Raw genomic sequence first — 16,509 nt, forward strand, 5'->3', positions numbered from 1 at the left:
TAACGCTTAGCTGATGTTTATTTTCAGGCTCTTTATTTTAAGACACTTACTCAGCTTTACATGTGATGAGTGCTTCTGGTAACAAAGCTATTAATGCAGAGCCCGGTTACTGGCAGTGTTGGTGTGTTTGTTGTCTAAACAACTTGCGTGGCACGATATCTAAAAACAGCCACTTGAACTGTGAACATGGCATTGGCATTCGTGTGCCTGTGCAGCTTGATTTAAAGCAGGGCTCTTTATGTCCTGAGGGGCTGCAGCAGCAGCCGGGAGGATGGGGAGACCTCTGCTTGCATGCTTTCCAAAGCTTTGCTGCAGTTCTGGTCTCGATGACTGCTGTGTGCAGTGCTGTCTGAATGGGTTCAGAGCTGCTTTTCACTCGGCAGGAATGGGAGGGGAATTTGGAGCAGGATTGATTAGGAAAGGCATTTCTTCTGTGGCAGTTGTGTCAAGAGGAATCACAGGGCTGCAGCAGCGATAGAGGAAGTGTGGCGAGGCTGAAGAGCTGTCTGTTTTCACTGTGCTGTTTGAACCTGTGCTGTTTGTTCCCTGTGTGCGAAGGCAGATCCTTGCTGCTGCTGCTGCATGGGCTTCCCTCCTTAGGCAGCTGTGTGTGCCAGGCACCTGAACTGGACCCTTCCTGGCTGGAAGCTTCATTGGCTCTACAGTTCTGAGGCATGCAAGAAAATAATGAATACCTGCGATCTGGTTATCTTAAAAAGGGGGAGAAAAGAAAAACTGATGGCAAAAAGCCCACTGTTGAACTGCTTGGGATAAGTGACCCATTGTCTCTACCTGTGTACTGATAGGAAAGAAGTGGTGAGCTTCTCCCTGCTGCCTCTGAAGGACTCTTGCATCTGCACCCATCCTGCTGCAGCCCTGTGCCCCTGGTGCCTGCAGGGACCCTGCTGGAGGACACTGCTGGAGGAGGGCAGGGCGCCCTGTCCCCAGGACGTGGTGACACCTCGGGGGCTGCTGGCTGCCTGTCCCCCGGCAGAGGGAGGCAGCAGCACACCGAGTCACAGGCATGCAGCCATCAGCTGCTCTGTGCTCAGTCAGCCTTCGTCTAATTAAAAAAGAAAAAAAAAATCACTCACTGAGAAAGGCATTTCTCTTGCTGCTTAACGATAAAGCCTTTGAATAGCAGGGATTTGCTACCTGTAATTGCTCCGGCTAATCCTACCAGCAAGCTCCGTCCTTCACCTCAGCTACTGCTCTTAATTCAGTCCCTGTAGGATGTTTGACAGAGCAAAAGCTCAGGCTTGGTCTGTGCCTTTGGAAAGATTAATTGAATGAGTGAATTTGGAAGCATCTTCCATCTCTTTAAGAGGCAAAGGCATGCAGGAGATTGATGGAGACCCTACTCTCCTCCTTTTCTGAGGGAGGTAAGTCAGATATCGATGTGTACGCTGAGAAAGTGGAGGAAATACTAATGAACTCAGCGGCCTGCAGTTAGCTCTTACCCTGTCCAAGGGAGCTGATCAAATAACTTAGGTTTCTTGCAACTCTGCTCTCATGACTTTAGGACAAAAGTCTGCCTTTTGGCATCCTGCATTTTTTTTATTCTATTGCTGCGACCCTGGCTTGCTGCTCTTCATGTGCTCCATCAGCTATCGTGCAGGATCCCTGAGCCATCCAGGCCCTGCCTTTTTGCGTGGGTGCAACACTGGGGAGGGGAGATGGTCCTGGAGGAGATTAGAGGCTGTTTGAAGAGGTGTCTGCTTCTCAGAGGAGTAACGTGGCTGCGTCCTCTGTAGCTTTCTCTTCTGAGTCTGCAGGGACAGGATTTTGCATTGCAGAAAAGTAGATTATGTCAAAGTGCTTCAACACTGGTCTTTTGCCTGGCTGGGAGCTTCAGCGTCTCAGTCCATCTGGTACAAGTCCTTTCTAACAGGGAAGATGCAAACCATGTCAGTGTGTTGAGGTGTACCTGCACCTGGCACTTATTTCTGCATGCCTTGCCATGTGCAGCATATGGCGAGCTGGTGTGTGCGTGTGTCCTTGCTTTAGTTCGGGAGGGAGAGAAAGAATCTTAGAGGAAAATGCTTATCTTGCAGCTGGTACATGTCTGAGCAAGGCCAATGAGACTGCCGGGGTGGATGGGGAGCTTGAGAGGTCAGATGCTTCAGTCGTCACTGGGAATGCTCAGTGGCCCGGAACTTCATCCCTTGCTCTGTGCTTGAATTAGTACAGTTCCTTCTGCTAATCGCTCTGCCTCCGTTTCCTGTTTCTGCCAAAAAAGGGAAATGTTCACAGGCTGTTGCGAGGCCTAATTACCCACAAAATGTGCTGGGAGAGAGTTTACCGGCATCCTTGGAGACCAGGAGCCTCTGGGAGATGATGCTCCTGGTGATGTCTAAATAGGTTTTTAGCTATATAATGAGACAGTGCATGGCTGGAATGGGCCTGAGCTGCTGCACGCTGATGGGGAAGGCTAACTGGCACGTGGCTTGCAGTGGTGGTTGGTATTAGACTATCTGCGAGGTGTTTATTCAAAAAGAAATCTCAAATATTATCTTTCTCCCCTCTTAGGCAAAATATGCCTGCACAAATGAATGCTGAGATATCTGTAGATATATTTCTCTCCACCACCTTCATTGGCTGCTCGTCTCTTCAAACCCAGCGCCTCTGGCAATTGTGGAACCATGAGCACAGCCAGAGTGCTGCCAGCCAGGACACCCCGCCAGCCACACAGGGCTTGGGAAGGCTCGCTGAGCTCTGCAGGCTCCTGCCTCCTCATGGCTTTTCTGTTCTTCTTGCCAGAGCTCCAGCAGCTTGTTTTGTTACTTTCTCCTTAAATGTGAGGCAAGAGAAAACCCAGAGTTAGCAGGTGTATTTATTCTGTGTGACTTTTTTCCTCTGCTCTGAAGACTTAAGTTGTTTCGTGATGGCTTTGTTCCAGGGCAGTAGCTGGAAGTTGTGTTCGTTTTCTGCATAACTTAGTCTTTTAAGAAAATACTTACTAGCCCTGAAAGTACTGAGAACTCGACAGTTGCTGGCATGTTTTTGTCTGTTGGTATACAGCTAAAACTTGCAGAGACCTGGAACGTGAACTTAAAACTTACAGCAAAACTGTGGCTGGACGTGATGCTCTCAGGGTGACAGAAAAGCAGGGATGGCCTGAGTGCTAGAAGGGGGAAAAGCAGAGCACTGACTTCTTTAGGGGCTGCCCTTCTCCACTCAGTAACCAGCTGACTGAGGTGTTTGCTTCTTATGTCAGACTCACTGTTAGCTCCCCAGGCTTTTCATCTGGTTTGTTTTCCACTCCATCCTTCAATGAATGGCAAATAAGAATGTGTTTTTGTGCACAGGACGTGGGAATGTATCCAGTGTGTAGGTACATGTGATCCCCACTGGAGACTTCTAAGCGTTCCTTAAACTGCACCAAGTTCTCCCAGCCTTGCTTTATCTCCAAACCCTTGTAAAATGCAGTCTCTGGTCACCTACTTTATCCTCTTTTCTGTCTCTGCACCTGTAAGCAGTGATTGGGTTGCTAAACTACTGCTTTTTCCATGCAGTTATTCATATTGTAAATCTGAATTAGCAATTCTGCAGCCACAGGAAGGACCCAGGTCTTCCTAATCCTGAATGTAGCTTCTGTAGTGTTGTTTTGTTTTGTTTTGTTTTAGCTGTCATTCTGCAAGAAGGTATAAAGGTATGGGGATGGGAAGTATATGTGATGGCTTGTGGGAAAGGTTTCTTTAAGCCTGCAGGAAATGTGATGGTCTAAGTAGAACCGATCACTGTGCTACCCCCATGCTTTTTCTGCCATGCTAGCTTAGCTTTGTGCTGCAGTGTAGCAGACAGCTTCACTTTGAACAGACCTCTAACATCCCCAACAGATGCTCTTTGTAGATTGAAAGGGTTACTAAATGTTTCCTCAGCTTAAAGTAGACTTCACATTTGCAGTGTTTCAAGGGTAGTGGTGGGGGCTGTGCCTGCAGCACGCTTGCTGAGTGGCAGCATGCTCACTGATGCCACTCACTTCGCTCTGGATTTATGCCTATGCAACTGAAGGGACTTTGTCCCCATCTCATTAGCTATAATTAGCCTCTACAAAGTATGCATATACAGGCGTGTGCGTCTGTGGCAGCCTTACTAGAAGACAGCTTACGGAGAAGTTATCTGCAAAGGAGCTGAGGAGAGCTGGACTTCTGAGTTTTCAAGACAGTGAGTCCATGACAGCTTGCATTGCTCTGGCAGCCTGAGAACTGCTTTGGCTTGTGTTCAAGTTCCAGGTGGTTAATGTGTCTTAGTCTCCAGCCCTTATCCATCTAGCTGCCTAGGTAATAGCTTTAGCAGTGAGATCACTGCAAGAGTGAAGTAATGACATGCTTAGACTCTAGTTGTCTCACTTCAAGTTCAGATGATAGACGAAAAGTGCCTTTGTACTTGCAGACTATGGCAAATAAGAGGCACCTGACTCAGGCTCGCACTCCCTCTCTGAGCTGACACTCATTGGTAACTCCTGTGAACGCAGGCTTGGAGCCTGTGCACACAGGCAGCTAACGCAGCTCTGAAGCGTGGCGAGCTAAGCTGAGGGAACTTGTTCAAACATATGACTCTAGTTAGATGCCTTCCACACTTACTTGCTGCTGAAGGCTCCTGACTTAGACTCCAACCAAGCTATTTCCCCAAAGGAAGATGTAAAACAGGTTATTGAGGTTTGTCAGGTTTGTATGAAGACCTCTGGCTATGCTTAGCCATGTTTCACTTAGCCTCTGGGAAATGCTCATGAGATGAGGCCAAAGGGCTCGTTGAGTAGGCACAAACTCTTTATGTAACAAATACAGCTGTGAATACAATAAATGCTGCTTTATATAGACTATTTATGTCCATTCCCAGGCCTCTGCTGCAATTAAGGAAGCTGGTTTCTCTGCTTGGCACAAGTGGACAGCTGCACTCGCCCGCACTGCTCAGCTGCTCTTGCAAAGGAGACCTGGAAACACATAATCTGGGGAAAGTCTGGATTCTTTTATCTCTTTCTCAAGGAATTTGCCACCTATATGTTAGTAATGTTTATTTAAGGGGAGAGAAATCGCATATTAGTGACTTGTGACAGACAATTTGCGTCAGTGTCTGTGGATCTGTCTCCATAGTGGTACTGTTGGTGGGAATGGATGGGGGGCGGTTGGGACTTTAAAGGATACACTGAAATTGCTGTAATCCTCCACACTATCTGATGATATTGTTTTACCCTTGGTAGGTGAAGTGGTAATATGGTGCACTGTGATGTCTCGGATGTAGGACGGAGATCAACAAGCTGGCACTCAGCAGAGAGGGTAAGTAACTTCCCTGTACATGTATATTTTTCTCACCTGGCGTTAAAACCTACTGCCAATGTTTGTACACAATACCAGTTTTTAATTAATGCATGATACTGTGATCAAGGATAACTGAAGGCAAAATATGAGTTTAAACAAATCCACGTTCAGATCATACTTCCCTGGAGTTTGAGGATGGAAGGGATCCACTCTCAACAAGAATAAGCAGGGCTGAAACTGCAGCAAGAATAGCTCAGCTGTTAGTTGCTTTTCCCGTGCTCTGGAGAGCTTTCATCAGCGAGACCCATCCTTAATGAACTTTAGGTGTAATCACGGTTCTGAAGTGGTGACGGCTCACGTGGTGTAGAGGCAGCAGTTGCCCCTTGTGTGGCAGGGTGCCAGTCTGTCTTCAAAAACTGTTCAGTCATGGTGCCAGCATGCCTGTGGGAAGCCTTGGATTGTTGGCTTCCAGATATGTGCCCTTTAATGAGGTTGTTCAGTTTAATTTTTCCATTCAACTATCAAGTCTCAACTGTCTGGGCAGTGCCCAGAATTCCCTTGTCCCTGCAGTAGTTGTGAATAGGTGTGTATTTACAGCCGGTAATCTCCTTGGGGTATGTCAGAGGAATACCCACCTGTGCTTGCCAAATCTTAAGCATTTGGCTCAAACCTCATGTTTAGAGAGAATTTCCAGGCCTGCCCTAACCTGTGGTGTTACCATAAGACCAACCCAAAGGAATTGATGTGCAGTGTGGAGCTGGCACAGCCACAGATGTGCACCTGGGGATGCTCCTCTCGAGCTGCAGCCTGCATGCTGGGGAGTGTCCCGAGTCAGGCGAGCAGCTGTGCGTTGTGCTGCAGGGGTGTACGGCTGCTCTGAAGGGATGGGGGGATCAGAATGAATGGGGAAAAGTCACTTCATGCACACAAGGGTAGAAATTCGTCCAGGCTGTCTCTATGCAGCACGGCTCCCTCAGGCCACTCTTCATCTTCCTAGTTATTGCTCCCTTCTTTAAACCCTTGGTTGGTTGGGTTATCAAAACCAGCCCTGGCTGGACTCTCTTGTTGAGTGGGGGCCCTTGATATCTGGTGGAAGCTTAGGAGTTTGTAGTACTTCGTAAGTTGGGGATACAGTCAATTGCTGTTTGTGAATATGCCAGCAAGTAATGACAGACTTTTCATGCTTTGGCAAACCATAGCCTTGGTAAAAATGAGACACTGGTTGTTTCTGGTAATCCAGGCAGAAGCCTCCTTTTCCTTCTACATTCATCCTTTTTCCTGCACCCAGAACAGAAGTGTTTTCCCATCCTTGTCACTCCAGCTAAGAGGGCTCTGATGAATCTAAGGGACAGTAGTAAATGTCTAGGCTGCAGCCTGTTTTCTAAACTTTATTCCTGCTTCTGTTCTCAGAGTAAGCAACTTCCCATCTTTTTTCCTAACTTTCAGATACAGACAAGGAGGCTGGGCAGCATTGTATTCTCTAGTGTTGGGGAAGTAGTAGCTCAGTTAAGCTTGATGAAGTTTTAGTTTAGCTTGCTAAGGACACTGCACACTGTTTCTCTGAATGCTTCTGAGATCTCAAAGCCTTTGCATTTTTTTGAGCAACTACAATCATGTCTACAGCTTCTTCAAAACTACAGCAAATTTTGAATCTCCTGACAAAAGCTCAGACTTCAAATGGCTGCATGACACAGATGCATGACACAAATGCCTGCAGAGATAATTGCTCCATTTGTCATTAGATCTAATTACAATCAAATTTGCATCATGAGTGATCTCTGTAGGCATCACTTGGATATCAAAGTTATATCCCAGCTGGGTCAGACACTGAAATTCCCCTAGATCATCTTAAATCTAAAATAGTTCTATGTTTTTAGTGTTCAAAACACTTCTCCAAACCAAGAAGCTCCACTAATGTTATAGTGAGCACAGTAATTGTGTGGCCTTTTAAGACTTCTTTCTTTTTTGTGGTCATGAAATGTTTTTTTCCCCCCTGCTCATCTCCCTTTCCAAGTCTGCCTTGTCACCCTAGTGCTTTGACTTATTAGATCTATTCTTTGTGGCCTGGCTTTTCTCTTTGAAAGCTGAACAATTCCCTTCTTCATCTTGGTAGCATTTATAGACTCATAAAACATCCTTCTTGCTCCTGTCATTTTCTTTGACCTAGAATGTATGTTGAAGGTAAATTTCTCCAGACCCTCTAATTACAATTTCAAATTATACATATTTTTTATACTGTATATCATATTATAAACTGTATTTCTAGTGACTGAGCTCTTTCTAATTTGATTTTTGTTTCCAGTAGCTCTGTCTTAGTGAGTTACAGCTGAGGGAGTTGAACTATTTTTATAGGATGTGGCTGGGGGGGGAATCTTGGACTGGAGACTTGAAATATTGCTAAATTGTACTAAATGAGCCCACCTTTGTATCGCTCTGAATATCAGGAAGTGGGAGAATGTGAGTGCCTCTGAGCAGTGTTTAGCAGGATAAAATCAACAAGGTAGTGTTCTTTTCAATATATAGCTATATACATCTTGGTAAAGCTATTATGTGTTGCATGGAGATTTATTAGCCTCCCTGGAAAATCACGCTGAAGATCTCCCTCTGCAGAAGAATAAAGCTGTGGTTGTGAGGGGTGGTGGGTGGAAAAGCAATGTTATTTCCTGGGCTGAAAAGAGCTCTCCTCTCTCACCTTCTAAGGAAAAGAGGCTGTTCAGTTGTTTCTTATTTGAGAGTGCTCACCTTGGTAGTTTGAGTAAGGTGGGAATAAGTGACGGAGTCGCTCGCAGCAGCCCTGCTGCCTTCCTGGGCTTGTGCTGCCCTGAAATCAGGATCTGGCCCTGCAGCTTCACTAATACAGAAAAATAAATGTGATCACCCACTGATATGAAGGAGAGTTTAAAAAAAAAAAAATCTGCATTATGTGAGAGGGGAGGAGGCTGCTGCGGTTGTCTCTGAAGGGCTCGTTATTAATTAGGTGTGTGCTCAGCACGGGCTTCTCTGGAGAGGGAGCGAGGTACCCGGGCCTCCTTCCACAGCCTCCCTGCTGGTGCCCAAATCGGTGCTGGGGGCGAGGGGACACATTTTGGGGTGGGCGGGCTGGCACGAGGAAAGCCTCCAGACCCCGACAGCTGGGTTTGCGTGCTTCAGACCTGACTTTCTGGTGTCGCTGCCGCAGCACGCATCTCAGTGTTTTTTCCCCAAATACTGGAGCCTCCGACGTGACTGAAGTTGTGGGTTACATTCCTTTGCCAGGGAGAATCCCGGAGAAATCCTGCGTTCTTCCTCACGTGGGCTTCCGCCAGAGAGAGATGAAATGCAGCCCTCGCAGCGCTGCCGACGGGCGCGATCCGTGTTGGCGGCGATGGACGATGCCGCGATGGGGGATCCAGGCCCCACCTGGTCCCATGGAGCCCTGCCGCAGCGTGTGGGGCTGCTGAGACTGGGCAGGCTCGGGGAGAGGCTTCCTTGGGGCTTGTCTGGGCTTGTCCAGGCCTGAGCCTGCCTCTAGCTGTGTGATCACAGGATCCCAGATCACGGATCTGCCCCCAAAGCTTGCAGCAGGCCCGGAGAGCAGTGCCCTGCTACATCTCGGCCCTCCTGGCCGTCTCCTTTCCTCAGGTGAGCGCAGCCCGATGTCTGTTTGTGCGTTGTGTCTGTCTGTCCTGCGGTGCTGGCTGCCTGCTGTTGGGTGCAGCCTGCCTGTGGCTGTGTGGGGTGGTGGGGAGGTGGTGGTGGTGGTCTGTGCAAAAATAATCTGAGTTTAGTGTCCAGAGGTCCTCGGGCTATGTGGGAGCACTTTCAGGAAATGCCCTCGCTGCTTTGTTATCGGGGTGTGGGGGTGTTTCCTTTAACTTCTCCCGTTTCCCCTTCCGTAGCCCCTTTCCTTCCTGCAGGCATGTAGGTTGGAGCTGGGGATGCTGGTGAGTGCCTGGGGTCTGAGGGATCCCACAGGAAGATCCAGCACCCCAAAAAGCAGCCATGTGCTTGCGCTGCCTGCGTGCTGCGGCTGTGCAGGGGAAGCCGAGGATGCTTCATAGCAAGCAGGGGACTGGACGTGAGGCATGAGCACGCAGGGGGTCTGGGAAGTTGCCTGGCCTCTGCATCCGGGTGGCAAGGTAGCTGAGTTTGTGGGGGACGAGCTGCTTGAGCTGCCTGTGGTTTGCCCAGCACTTACATGGGGGAACAAGGAAGCTGAGTGCTTTATGCAAGTGATTTTTGCTGTCTGCAAGGTGCTGGCAGCTGTGTCCCTTCCACTTAGCACAAACTGTCCTCTCCGTCCTATTTCCAGCGCTGTTACCTGGCTCAAAAGGTTGTCTCCATTCATTTTGTAACGGAAAGGATAGATATGTGGGGGAAGAAAGCTCTTCTGCTGTCTAATTTTGTTCCTCCCTGTTCACACCTCCTGAACACTGACAAAGCGAAGCTGGGCTGTACCTGTGCCTGGGTGCCCTGTGCATCCCTCACCTGCTCACCGTGAGGTTTCAGGTGTCTGTGCGAACTGCCAGGGTGTTGTCCAGTATCCAGGTAGCGATTGTGTTACACGGGAGGTGAATGCATGTCTGAAAGTGCTAGCTCAGGTAAGAGGTGAAGAAGACATGGAGTCATTTCAGATCAGAGGTAAGCCAGTACCGGTCCATTAGAGCTAATTCAAAGCACACCCGGCTGCACCAGCCCAGACCTGGGCTCCAGGGTTTGGTGTTTTCCCCTTCTGCCTGCCAGGGGCACCTTAGGTGGGGTGGATGGGTATGAAGTTTTCCTCTGTATTTTGAAGACAGGATCATGCTTTCCTTTTTCATCTATGATATAAAATTTATTAATTTGTAAATGACTTAGCCCCTCATACGTACTTACGGTCTGTTTTGATATTTTATGCTGTAAATGCCAGTGTTTTGGAGTTTCTACTTACTGAGGGAGAGTGTTACTGAGGGTGATAATTGACTTCAAAACTTTTATGTTAGGTGGTTTTTAATTTTTTTCCTAAGTAGACTAGAGATAAGGATTATTTTTCAGGACCTGAAAGTAAACACGCAATATTTGGTTATGATTGCCATTCTTTTCTAGTGACTGCTCTGCTTCTTACACTGGCAACCAGTAATGTTAAAGATGAATCATCCCAGCAAAGTTAGTTTGCGTGCAGACTAACGTACGCAGGCAGGCAACTGCAGGGAGCTTCAGATTGGTCCCTGTAACCCTCTGACACTGGCAGTACTGGTGGGGATGTTGGTGAGACATAATCCATGCAGCTCTCCTGTTTCTTCAGGAGCTTGTAGTTGAGCAGTATAATATATCTCGGGAGGGGGGAATCTAGGGCTCTGCTTCAAGCCTAGCAAAGCCACATGCACTGTGAAACTGTGTTGGCTTTGTGAATTGACCTACTCAGCCTAAATCCCAAATGGGGCAGTGGCAAAGGACTCTTAAATAGTAGGAGGCTCCTTTTCTCTCGGCCACTTGCTGCCTCTGCACCTGACCCAAGGATGCTGAGTGCAGAGAGCTCTAGTGGCCACGCTTCACTCTAGTCATTTCAGTGGCTTGTCAGCAAGAGAAAGCTGGTTCCCTTATTTCAAGTAGCTTCAGAAAGCTGAGGCACCAAGGAAAAGAACAATTGAGGGATGAATGATGTTGGAGCAGTAACATGAGGTTAAAAGCACTGCCTGGGAAACTGCACTGACTTCGATGGAGAAATGCGAGGGATGCTTATTGCTTTGTCCTTTTGACTTCAGATGGAGATTCTCTAGAACTAGTTTTGTGGGTTTGTGGGACTCTTTACCATTCTTCACTTAGTCTGACAGAGATATCTGTGTAGACACAGAACTACAGATAGGCTTTAGGTAGGGAGTTTGAAACTATGAAAAATCTCTCCTTATCTATTCTGATAAAACTCATTTGGAAACAATAGCTTATGAATTGTCTATTGCTGCTAACTGACCAGTTGTGTTCTCTAGTACTCTGTTCTGTTTTGAACTCTTTTGTATCATGGAGGATGGACAAGCTTGTAATGCAAGTGACAGGATCATACTGTCAATGAGAAGAGAATGGGATGTCAACAGGCCAGGCCAGAAAAACAGCACATATTTTCTTGTTTTGAAGCATGGGGGAACTAGAGAATTTGCTTTTAGTATAGATTTTGAAAAATCTTTTCCTTGCACTCACTCTTGCATTGGTTAAATGAGAAATAAAACTGCTTTCTTGGTGAGATTTCAACCCTCCTTTGTATTAAAACAAGGTTATTTCTATCTGCTCTCTACAGCTGGATGGAGAAGACTTCTCAGCAGGATTCCTTGTGTGACTGGGGATCTTTTTGAGTATATGAAGAAACTTGCTAGTCCATTATATAGGCACATCACTTTTTTCTTGAGTTTGGAAGGTAGAATACCAGTAATCTTCCAGTGACTGGTACAGACCATCTCTTACTGGAAACAAATTAATAACACACGAGCCATTGTCTGTTTCCAGAGAGACTCAGTTGAAGGGGCTTACACAACTGTGGGGCTCTAATCCCAGCCTTTAGTTTATGTGCTTTTTTTCTATTTGCGTTTGAATGTGTTGTAGGAGCAGTGACCAGACATCAAAACTAAACCCAGTCTATCTGAAGCCATTTTCTGCCTGAAACAAGATTCCTTTACCCAGATAACAAGACAAGGCTTAGGTAAGAATTACTGTACACAATTTTGCACCTGAACAACAATAACGGCAATATATTGCTGAAAAGTGAGTCTGAATCTTTCACTGGAGCCTTTCTGTAGGTGTTCTCTGTTAGTGATATGTGTCTGGTGTTATTTCCTTTACAAGGGAAGCAGCTGAGATGCAAGACTCATACCTTGAACAGAACATTGCAGTGCATTCATGATTGACATGCGTCTTACAAGGGATGATGGTCTTTAGTGCAACTGTGTTAATTCCAGATAGTCCATGCCAAGTGCTGCTAAATGCAGGCTATATTTATCTCAGAAGCCACCTGAGGACGAAGCTCGATGCAGGAGCAGTGTCTGGCACTGCTTCAGTGCCTTTAAGCCCTGGGTGGAGGAAATGTGGGGCGGGAGGATGTGCTGCTGGGGAGCATGCTGAGGGTAACTGCCCTTTCACCAGCCTTGGTGTCAGCATGCATCTCATCTGCTTGTGCAGATGGGAGGGCCAGAAAATGTGCTGAATATAATCCTGAAATTCACATCTTCTTCCCCTCTGCCCCCCATGCTTTGGCGGTGCGTGGGGAACACCTCTCAGCACAGAGGATGATGGCAAAAGCAGCCAGTGCGTGGGACTCTTCTGGAGTCCTCTGGCTGTTGTGGTGAGAAGCTGACTGGCCATGCTCATCAAAATCTGAATTTCCCTAATGTGGCTGGGCAAGGTGAGAAGCAGTGCGGGCAGCAGACCTTGTTCTGACACTCAGCATCTTGCCCTGAGGCAAAGATACACAAATCCCTGCCTAGACCTGAAGAAAGTAAAAAGGCAAGTCCAGAAGGAGTTTCTTTAAAGATCCATCAAAATCCTGATAGAGGAGGAGCTTAACAAGCAAGAAAGGCAGAACTGCTGTGACAGTAAAATCTGCTATGAATCATGCTGGCAGTGTCCCCTCTGTCCCAGCAGATTGAATTGCAGAGGAGGGGCAGGTCAGGAAGTTCTTGGGTTCAATAACCTCGTCTTTCCCAGGCCCATCTGGGCTGTAAAGCCACAGGCTTTTTTGCGTGGCAGTGCTGGGGTAGACATGGGGCTGCAGATGGCTGTTGACTCCAGGTTTATGATCTATGGCTAATGTTTGTGCACTGCTTGGTTAATGACTCATGCATACATGCTTAGGTGTGGCGTACAGTCCTGAGAGCTGCGGTGCACTGGACTCTGCCCAGGTTTCTCCTGCGGTACTGAATCAGCAAGACCCCTGAACAGCCTGCTATGCTTAGCTGCTGCAGAATGGAGCCAGTTAGGGAAAGGAATAACCTCGCTTCCAGGAGCTATGGCAGCGTTGGACAGAGCTATTTTGTCCAAGTCACCATCGAACACCTTCTGTGGCATGTCTCCACAGAGATTAATGCGGCTCATGTAGATGTGGGAGCTGACACAGCTGCTAGCAGAGCTGTGAACTGTTTGTGTAAGCTCCAGAATGACAACTTCTTAAAGCCCTTCTCGAAGATGCTAGACAGGGAGAACTGATGTTAATTGCATTTGACAAATGACTGCAGAGCAGGTTTAACAGAACACTTCTGCCGTTAACAGTGCTTCTGCTTAAGCCTTTGGGTGATGAGGTTCAATTTGTAAGGGTTTTGTTTAAGTTAGATAAGCTTTGGGGGGAGCATTGTTTAAAGGAAAGCAGTCAGATAATATGCAGAAAGTTTAATGAGTGAAACACGAAGGTGCATCTGCTCTTCTCGTAACAATTGCTAGCTGCTCTTCTGACCGGTGAGGCTGGACTGCCTTGAAGAGGTTGCAGTCAAAGCTAAGCTGTGGCTGTTGCTCATCTCTGAGCTTGTTTGGGAAAGAGGAGGTGGGGAAAAAAGGTAATGAAAGCTTCATTAAACGTTATTTGCGGGGGGAAGAACAGGATATACTAGAAGGCAGAAATCAGTGAGCTTTTTTGCTTCATGTAAAGATTGAAATCAAAGGGAAGCTGTAATCAGTCACAGAGTGGTTTGGCTTGGAAGGAACCTTAAAGCCCATCCAGTTCAATGGGCAGGGACCCCTCCAACTAAACCAGGTTCCTCAAAGCACCGTCCAGCCTGGCCTTGGGCACTGCCAGGGATGGGGCACCCACAGCTTCTCTGGGTAACCTGTTCTAGTGCTTCACCACCCTCTGAGTGAATAATTTCTTCCTAATATTTAATCTAAACTTACCTGTTACGAGATTAAAACTGTTACCCTTTGCCCCATCACTACACTCCCTGATAAAGGGTCCCTCTCCAACTTCCTTGTAGGCCCCCTTTAGGTACCAGAAGGCTGCTATAAGGTCTGTCTTTAAGCAAAGAATGAATTGTTTGCCTCTGTTGTGAAGGAAGGCACAAGTCTACGGTATTGCGTGCGGATAGGGTGAGAGGGGTTCCACTGCACAGTATGTAGAAAAATTCAGTAAGTGAGGTATGTGTTAATTCCACGGCTTTATCTTGTTTTGATGTGAAGGTTTAATATTGCATGAGCCAGTGGGATTAGCCAGGCCCGGTGAGAACTGCAAATAAAGATTCATTTGGGTGAGATGTGGTAGATTTTAAATGTCATGTTTCTTAAGGTGTGGGAGGAGATGGTTACTACTAGATTTTCTTCAGAGTATCCTTAACTGCACTGTGTTTTACAGCATTTGTGTCTGTATTTCTTGATGGATGAGGTGATTTTGGCCGACAGACGCAGCTGTCCTGTAGGTCTTGGTAATGTAATAACCTGGACTGCTGCCTCAATTTTCCCTGCTATATGTGAGAGTTTTCGTACTTCTTGGAGTGCAGAGAGGTTTGTGGAAAGGAGATGCTGAGAGCAGATCTGGCTTCTGTCTGCAACGTGATCCCGGGGCTACAAAGCTACTGCTTTTCCACTTGTCATCTGCAGTAAGGCCAAGCCTGCAACCCTAAAAACTGTTCCTCTGAGCTGAAATTAGGAGGGTCAGGCATGCAGCAGGCTCGGACTACTTTATTCCTGTCACTTTATCTGTTGCTTACCTATCTTGTGCAATTTTTGCCCGTCCTATTGTGTTTTACAGAAGGGAGCTGGTAGTGTTTGCCTCTTCTTTTTCCCTTAGTTCTGCTTTCTTTCAGACAGCTCGTGACTCACTGCAGAGGTATTGTCCCATGTCTTTATTAGCAGCGAGGCTGGCCTGCAGGAGTGGTGGCAGGAGGTGGGGTGGAGTCGCAGCTATATCAGAAAGCCGGAACTGTCGGAGTTTGCAGCGAGTCGGAATTATGAAGCAGGTGCTTGCACCTCCCTGGGACCTGTGCTCACCATGCCTGCGGTGTACCAGCCCCGGCATCGGGAAGCTGGGGTCACTCGGGAGCTCGGATGGACTGTGGGTGCCACTGCCAGCTGGACCACCTACTGCAGCACTGCAAGGAGTCGGTAAATCTCTCTCCTACCTAGGGTCCTATCAGTGCATTTCATAAGGAAAGTTTTTGCTCTGTGTCGTTTTTTTTTTAAAGGCAAATGGTGGTTGTTACGCAGTTTTTGTACTTGGGAGATTAGCTTCCTATGGGGTGTTTGAGGATGGGAGGAGAAGGAAGTGACAGGAAATGTATGATAATGCTGAATAAGCATTGTGGGGACTCCGTCTAGAACCCTTTTCTGGCCAACTTATTGGCATACCCCAGGTGTTGCAGTAGGAGATAAGATAATCAACAGTAGTTTGGAAAATTTGACACTAACCCAAAAGCCAGGATCTGCATATTGTAGGACACAAATCAGACTGAATTTATCAAATGTGTTATCTTAAAAAGGGAAAACCTTTAGGTTACAAGTCAGGAAAACTACTTGGAGAAGCAAGATACTTCCTCCCGTACCTGAAGATTCGTAGTAAGAAATCCAAACAGCTTTGGGAGAAAGGAGAGAAATTGTTTTTGTTCTGCAGCCACTGCTATAGTGCTTTATATATAGCTTTAAGATTTTTCTCTGGCATGCCAGTTCACCCGAGTAAGCAGAGCAGACTCAGCTAGACATAACTTATGATTCTGTGGTGTAGAAACGGGCAAGGTTGATTAGAAGAGCCTGCACAAAAGTGAGCATCCTGATCTAGTTTTAACTTAGCCTTTCTTTAAATAGGCAGCTGAACTGGCTGATATCCAGGAGTGTCTTCTAACCTAAATCTTTTTGAAGTTTGGAAACTGTCATTTAATCTTTTTTTTTTTTTCCTGTTGCTGGGTTTCACCCACCAATTTCGCAGACGAAGCTTCAGCTGTGCTTTGCCTTAAAACAAGAAGCACTTGAATCCCCCAGTGATAGGATCTGCTTGCATCAGGCTTCCAGCAGGAGAGGTTTCAAACTTCAGAGAAACCTTGTGTAGTTCTTCACGTAGTAGCTCAAGGCTTGTGAGTGGGTCAGTTGCTGCTTAGAACTCCCCTTGACAAAAGGATGACAATGCTGGGAGTGAACGTGAAATAAATGTGCCTGGTGAAACGCAGCTTATGGTATCACATAGTTCAGTGATGACAATGATTTCTGCAGATCTTACCTGACAGGACTCTTTACCTTTCTTGGAATGCAGTATTTCCGTAACAGGAGAGAATTTCTGTCCTCCCCACCCATCAGCTTGTTTTTATAGCAGAGCTTTCTGTGTGGGCTAACT

The sequence above is a fragment of the Anser cygnoides genome, chromosome 23 (assembly GCF_040182565.1).
Source record: "Anser cygnoides isolate HZ-2024a breed goose chromosome 23, Taihu_goose_T2T_genome, whole genome shotgun sequence".
In the NCBI taxonomy this organism is placed as follows: domain Eukaryota; kingdom Metazoa; phylum Chordata; class Aves; order Anseriformes; family Anatidae; genus Anser; species Anser cygnoides.